At 45.8% G+C, this 7,883-nt stretch overlaps 1 pseudogene; it reads left to right on the forward strand.

Moving 5' to 3' along the window:
- The window catches only part of LOC123158213 (uncharacterized), a 16,147-nt pseudogene extending 8,620 nt beyond the window's left edge, over window positions 1-7,527 (forward strand).
- The last annotated feature ends 356 nt before the right edge of the window (window positions 7,528-7,883 follow it).

A 7,883-nucleotide genomic window follows, 5' to 3' on the forward strand; every position in this document is an offset into this window, starting at 1 on the left:
GCAGAACAAGCCGGGCAAGGGAGGGCAAAGGCCTCAGGACTGCTTCCGTTGTGGCTCGGTGGAGCATTTCTCCCGCCAGTGCCGCGCACCACAGGAGGTCGTTGATGCATATAAGGCTCGGAAGGCACGTGAGACGCACCTCGCCTTGGTTCAGGAGGGAGCTCCACCGGCGCCCATGGCGGCACCCGTGATGATTGCTACTCCCCCTGCTGCGCCTATAGAGGCGACCCCCGTGGTGCCCATCGCGGCAGCTTTGGCGGTCTCTACCGACGCCCACGTCGCCATGGAGGTTGACCACATGGCCGCCTCGGCGGCGCCGCCACTAGACATTGATGCTGCCTCCAAGATAATTTCTGAGGAGGATCAGCTCACTAGTATGGAGATTGCGGCGGAAGTGAATGGCTTCTTCACCGAGTCCACTTAGCATACCTCTTTGGTTATCATGATTTCGTGCTTTGATAAAATAAAATTGAATAAATTCAATTTGGTTGTAAGCTCTATGAGAGCATAAACTTATTCTTTACTTTGGCGATTGGATGACATTTATTCATTTATTCCATTATTTATACATGATAGCATGTTATGTTCTGAGATGTGTGCATTTATTTTTAATGTATTTTCTTCCTCATTACATTAATTAGATGTCATATTTTAGAACGCGTGTGGCGCCCGAATGGAGGAAACGTGCCTTGCCGATAGCGCCACCACTCATACCATTTTACGATAAACTAAGTATTTTGAGTCCATTAAAAAATCTCCGGGAAGTATTATGACAATCACCGGCTGCGGTTCTCACATAGTTGGCTCCGGACGAGCCACTATTATACTCCCCATGGGAACAACTTTGATCATTAATGATGCGTTGTTGTACCCGGAGTCGACTCGTACTCTATTGAGCTTTAGAGACATCCGCGCTAATGGTTTCCATGTTGAGACCGATGATGAAAACGACAAGGAATGCCTACTCATCACAAAGCGGGATGCAGGTGGTAAACATGTTATCGAAAGGCTTCCTTCGTTTGACACAGGGCTATACTACACTAAGATAGTAGCACTGCCCGTGTACACTACCCTCAAGACCGTCTTTAGAAGCTCTGAACTCTTCTGCCTCTGGCACGATAGGTTAGGCCACCCCGGACTTAGGATGATGAGAAATATAATTAACAACTCGCATGGCCATAATGTTAACGTGAAGAACTTCCCGAATCCTGATGATTTCGTGTGCTCCGCATGCGCTAAGGGGAAGTTAGTCATTAGGCCATCACCCCTCAAGGTGAGGGATGAAATCCCCGCGTTTTTGGAACGTATCCAAGGGGACATATGCGGTCCAATTCAGCCCCTCACGGGGCCGTTTCGGTACTTCATGGTGCTCATTGATGCTTCCTCTAAATGGTCCAATGTTTGCCTGTTGTCAACAAGGAACCATGCCTTTGCAAAATTGATCTCACAGATCATACAAATGCGGAATAATTTCCCGGGTTATCGTATAAAGTCTATTCGAATGGACAACGCCGGAGAATTTACTTCAAAGGCGTTCGATGATTATTGCATGGCAATGGGAATCAAAGTTGAGCACTCGGTACCACATGTTCATACACAAAATGGACTTGCCGATGCATTGATTAAAAGAATTAAATTCATTGCCCGACCGCTCCTTCAGGGTTGTAATTTACCAACTACATGTTGGGGCCACGCGGTGTTACACGCGGCTAATCTCATCAACTTTCGACCGTCGGCCTACAACATCCACTCTCCTGTTCAACTTGCGCAAGGGTCGGCACCGAAAATTTCCCACCTTCGTAGGTTCGGTTGCCAGGTATATGTACCAATACCACCCCCTCAGCGATCGGCGATGAGCCCGCTCCGTAAGTCGGGGATATACGTTGGTTATGAGACTGTGTCCATAATCAGGTATCTGGACCCCATGACAGGAGACTGTCACACGGCTCGTTTTGCTGATTGCATTTTTGACGAGGATCTTTTCCCGACTTTAGGGGGAGAGAATCAACCCCTTGATGCTAAAAGTCGAGAAATCACGTGGCAAGCCACGGGGATCCACGCTCATGACCCGCGCACTGCTGAGACTGAGAGAGAAGTCCAAAAGATAATAGATTTGCAGTCTTTAGCAAATCAACTGCCCGACCACTTTAGTGACTTAAAAACTGTGACAAAATCGCATGTGCACGCGCGCAATGCACCGGAAAGGGTTGAAATACCGAAGAAAAATGATGGTATGCCCGCTCCCGTCCAAAGGCCTAAAAGGACGAGAAATCCGGCTTCTCAAATCCCAAGTACTCGGGGACGCCCGACGAAAAAGGATAAGAGAGATTTATCACAGCCTGTCGCCAAAGTATCCCAAATTGAAACGGGGAGCCAGTCGAGACCTGGCACAAGTACGGAAAATTCAGTGCACGAAATTCCGGACTTAAACTTTCCCATAGGGGAAACACCCAGCGGAGATGTGAGCGCACACATCGGCGCGGGAAATCTAAAGGACCTTGCTCCCATAATGGGAAATTTGGTAGAGCAAGTGTTTGCGCCTGATGCGCTCCATGACGAAATGGCCATAAATTATATTTATACGGGGGAGTCCCTGAACCGAGCAACGGTGATTGTCGACATCAACTTTGCTACGAAAATTGCCTCAATCATAGATCTTGACCCTGAGCCTAACACGCTCGCTGATTGCAAGAAAAGGTCGGATTGGAAAGATTGGCAGCAGGCAATTACTGCCGAATTATTATCTCTCAACAAAAGGAAGGTGTTCGGACCAGTTTGTCGAACTCCTCCCCACATTCGCCCTGTTGGCCATAGGTGGGTTTTTGTTCGAAAGAGAGATGAAAATAATAAGGTAGTACGGTACAAAGCAAGGCTCGTTGCTCAAGGGTTCACTCAACGACCAGGTGTCGATTTTGAGGAGACTTATTCCCCAGTCATGGATGGAGTTACCTTTAGATACTTGATCTCGATGGCAGTAAACATGGGCTTGAAAATGAAACTAATGGATGTTGTCACTGCTTACCTATATGGTAACTTGGATTCGAACATATACATGAAGGTTCCAGAAGGTATCCCTGTTCCGAACCATGATAGAGCAAATAGGGGTCTATACAGTGTTCAACTTCAAAAGGCACTGTACGGACTCAGACAGTCCGGTAGAATGTGGTACAATCGCTTAAGTGATTTCCTTCATGAGAAGGGCTACACGAGCAATAAAGATTGCCCATGTGTTTTTATACGGCGATCCCAAGATGGATTCTGTATAATCTCGGTGTACGTGGACGATTTAAACATAATCGGTATACCTGAGGATATTGAGGAAGCGAGTTCCTACCTGATGTCGGAATTCGAGATGAAGGATTTGGGTAAAACCAAGTTCTGTCTAGGTCTGCAACTTGAACATTCCCCTGATGGGATTCTAGTGCACCAGTCGGCCTACACCCAGAAGGTGTTGGAAAGATTTGGATTTGATAAGGCATATCCTTCTAAGACCCCGATGGTCGGAAAATCTTTACAGCCAGACAAGGACCCGTTCAGGCCAAAGGAAGAGGGGGAGGAAATTCTGGGACCAGAGGTTCCTTACCTGAGTGCAGTTGGAGCACTCATGTACCTCGCAAATTGTACACGGCCAGACATTGCTTTCGCCGTCAGTTTGCTTGCTCGGTACAGTTCTGAACCTACCAAAAGACATTGGAAAGGTGTCAAGGACGTCTTCCGTTACCTGCAAGGGACCAAAGATCTTGGTCTATTTTATAAGAGGAATCAAGACCTATCTATTATAGGCTATGCCGATGCTGGGTACCTGTCGGACCCGCATGATTGCAAATCGCAGACTGGATATGTTTTCCTTTGTGGTGGAACTGCGTTTTCCTGGAAATCGTCCAAGCAAACACTTGTGTCGACTTCCACGAACCACTCGGAAATCATGGCACTATTCGAAGCGTCAAAAGAGTGTGTATCGCTTCGGCGGATGATCGGCCACATTCAGCAGACATGTGGGCTGAACACCGTACAAACCCCTACCATTATCTATGAAGATAATGCTGCTTGTGTTGCACAAGTCCAGATGGGTTATGTGAAGAGTAACCTCACAAAGCATATTAGTCCCAGGTTCTTCTATGCGCATGAGCTGCAACAGTTGAACGAGGTGAGAGTTTTGCATACTAAGTCCTGTGACAATCTTCCTGATATGTTCACTAAATCATTACCGGCATCAACCTTAGAGAGGTGTGTGCGTGGAATCGGTATGATGAGACTTAGAGAGATGCAAGGTTCAGGGGGAGAAACTTCACAAACTCGTCGCTAAAATCTCAATCCTGATGATCGAGTACTCAACTTGATGGTTGAGTGGATTGTACTCTTTTTCCCTTGAGTGAGTTTTCCTGATGTTTCTCACACGAGGTTTTTGACGAGGCAATTCGTGCAATGCAACAACGTATACTGTGTGCTCTTTCTCCACATTTTTTCCCACTGGGTTTTTCGGAGTTTTGAGGCATGGATATACGGATAATTACCCAAGGGGGAGTGTTGGGAAACCGGGGCCACCGAGGGGGTGGCGGCGGCCTCGTGCGTATCGCACGGGCTAGCCCCTCCCGTTTCCCCCACTTTACGTTAAGTGGGTACTTATCCCTTGACCCCTACCCCCTATATAAAGCAACGAGGAGCCATCATTGTAATCCCTGATCATTGATTAATAAAGCTGGTCTCCTCCATCTCTCTGTGTCATTTTACTTTCGCATACTTCGACTACTTCGTCTACGACGCTCGCTCTCGCTCCGCAACCTCGGACCGGACTCGCCGGCGGAGTTGCGGAACAGTTTGAACCTGTGCTATCTCCAGCCCTGGGTGCTGTTTGGACCTGTGCTGTCGTCCAGCCCTGGGCGCTGCTGTAATGCTTTTCTGGTTTCCTTTCTGGTACTTTTTCTTTTGTCTTGCCAAGCTTTATTGATCAATGTTACATATGGGTTCATGCAGTTGCCCAAGCCACAAATGGTCCTTTCTGGTACCTGTTGGTTTGTCTGGTTTGCTGGAAACTGCACCCTCCGAAGATTTCATTTTTGGACTCTGTACTCTGTTAGCAGTAGATGGTAGTTAAAACCCTCTTTACTTTTATGTTTGAATCTTCCTGGAGGCTTTGTTCCGTTATCATGAGATAGTGGAACCCTGCCCAACGGTTGTATGGAATAGAGTATTAGCTTGGTTCTATGAATAAGCCGAATAAAAGCCAGCTGTTTGATTCGACTGCTGGCTTATAAGCGTGGAAAACCAGCTAAAAGCCCAATCAAACACCTCCTGCACTTTTTTTTTGCGAGAAAACACCTCCTACACTTGAATTCTGGGGTTCATGAATTTGGTAACTTATTAGTATTACTTATTTCTTGTAGAACGTACACTAGTCAATAAATGAAGCTCAATCTTTTAATAGCATCAACAGTTTCTATCGTGTGTAATATCTTAACTCTTAAACAGAGAATTCCTTGTTTGTTTGCTACTTCGTTGTTTGTGTAGTCACATACTAACTTACGAACTTCCATGCAGAACTACAGATAAATCATGCAAAATCTAGACTAGTCTATTTGAACTCATCTCTATACATACATGTGAGCACACAAATTCCTGTAATGATCTTATTAGGGATTCCACGCCTCTCTTGAACCAGATGGAACAGCGGCTTGCCTCCTATTTCTCATTTGTACGATTTGGTGCTAAGATTAAAGTAGTTAAGTTGGTCCTTAGCTCTCTACTCACCTACTATCTCGGCACCCTCAAGCTCCCGGACGGTGTTAAAGAGTATATCGGCCGAGCCCGACGCATATGCCTCTGGGGTAAATATGAGGCAACAGGATATTGCCAATCCCTGCAGCAGCATCGATCTATTCTGAATGAGGCCTTGCTGCTCAAATTTTTCCATCTACAGCAAAGACATTCCATGGGTCAAACTTACTTGGAGATATTTCCAAAACTAGGAGCCGCATGCTGCCGGTCCGATTGGTTTATTCTGGATAAGAAAAGCATAATGAAGCTCAACACTAGCTGCAGGAGCATTGTACACTGGGAAGTCGCCCACGGGGATACCACCCTCCTATGGCACGACTGCCACGACTCCTGGAATAATGATCCACTAGCCTACAGCCTTGCGGGAGATCGTTCTTTCCCTCTTTATAATAGTATTTCAGTTGCTGAGGCTGCTGAAGCGTAAGAACTTCTAGATCTGTTCCCGGGCCATCTTACAGAAATGGCATTGGCAAAGGCTTGCCTAGGGAGGTGGAATTGATCTAGGAGGTAGAACAAAGTTGTCTTAGGAGTCCATCTTTCATTTATATCCCCGGCCCCTCGCTCTTGTAAACATGTTCTCTTTTTTGTATTATAATATACTGTCAGAGCCTCCCCTACAGTCTCCCCCCCAAAATGATCTTATTAGCCAAATCTTTGTTCTGTTGGCTTCTATGGATCTTAATTATCATTGAACCATTTGAAAGACTTCCATCATTCTGCTCCAAAACAAGGCTGGAACAATACTTGATACTATCTCTTTGTTATGAGCAAATTTGTTAGTCGAAACTGATAAAAGAAGACATGTAACGGTAAAATCTATACATCACAAAAACTTTACCAACTCCAGTTACGAGAAATTGCTTTCATATTACATTATTGGCTCTTGATAGCCACAGAACCGTCAGGCCTAATGCGCCAATAATTCGGGTAAAACTTAACTATAACTTTCTTTGTTTCTTGTGTGGAGAAGCTTGAACCATACCTTTGATTGGATTGCAATCTAGTTTTGTATAGTATAGTACTTCTGCTTTTTGCTGGCAGCTTTCGAGGGCCTCAGCTTTTTGCACCATCTGTATGGTCTTGATATTATTTTGTAGTGGGGTATACCTTCATGAGAATTATACTCCATGGTATATTCATTTCCCAAGATTTATTCAACTCCTGTCTTCTTCTTTCCTAACCATATGCCACTATCTCCAGAGAAGATATTGTCTTCAAACAGTAAATTCGTGGGTATTGATAGCTATAAAAGGATATTCTGGGCGCTGCGCTTTACCGGTCAGATTTTCTTCAAGGCCTTGTGGATTGACATTGCTGCTATATGGCAACCAGTCGACAATGTAATTATGGTCCGGTGGATCGTTCATGGCATCCCTAGATTCCTACAGGATGGTCATAGCCGCTTTGATGGCATGTCAGAGTATAAGTTGGATAAGAATGGGAAGATTTACCAGCATAAGGTGGACAATGTTGCCACGAATTCTCGAAAGAAGTTCAAGATCTTGCCTGTCGAAGAGCTCATCAGATCACTCGGGTGCCCATCCACTCCAAAACCAACTTACTTCAAGATAACCTCACTCATGCCGTTTTGGTTGAGATGGACATGGATGAGATAATAACTGTTGTCAGACCTTATGCTCGCAAATTGAGCGAAATGCTGATGTTTCCAATCCGATACCCCCTAAGTGTTTGCCTTTCTGCTTTTCGGCAGCACACTATTGCTGTTCAGAAAATGGTTTCTACCAAGCTTCATTTGCCCAGTGTTTCCCATTCTCTCTTGTATCTTGTAAGGCTATAAAGCTCACTTTCTGGATCGATGGTGTCATGGTATTCTTACGGCAGATGCCATGGGTAGGCTTATCGAGTGTGTTTGGGGTCAAAGGACGCCGGTGTGTTCCGGAAGCGAGATTAGGGACAAGCGGTGCGAGACACACGATGTACCCAGGTTCGGGGCCCTCCGACAGAAGTAACACCCCTAGTCCTGCCGGATCGTCTATGAGGATCACAAGAACTACAATGTTGCTCCTTGAGCTGTATGAGTGGAGGAGGAAGAAGGAACTAGCTCTCCTCTTCTCCTTGCATGTGAGTGGCTGTGTGTGTAGAATGAG

This window comes from Triticum aestivum, chromosome 1D (assembly GCF_018294505.1).
Source record: "Triticum aestivum cultivar Chinese Spring chromosome 1D, IWGSC CS RefSeq v2.1, whole genome shotgun sequence".
Classification (NCBI taxonomy): Eukaryota; Viridiplantae; Streptophyta; class Magnoliopsida; order Poales; family Poaceae; genus Triticum; species Triticum aestivum.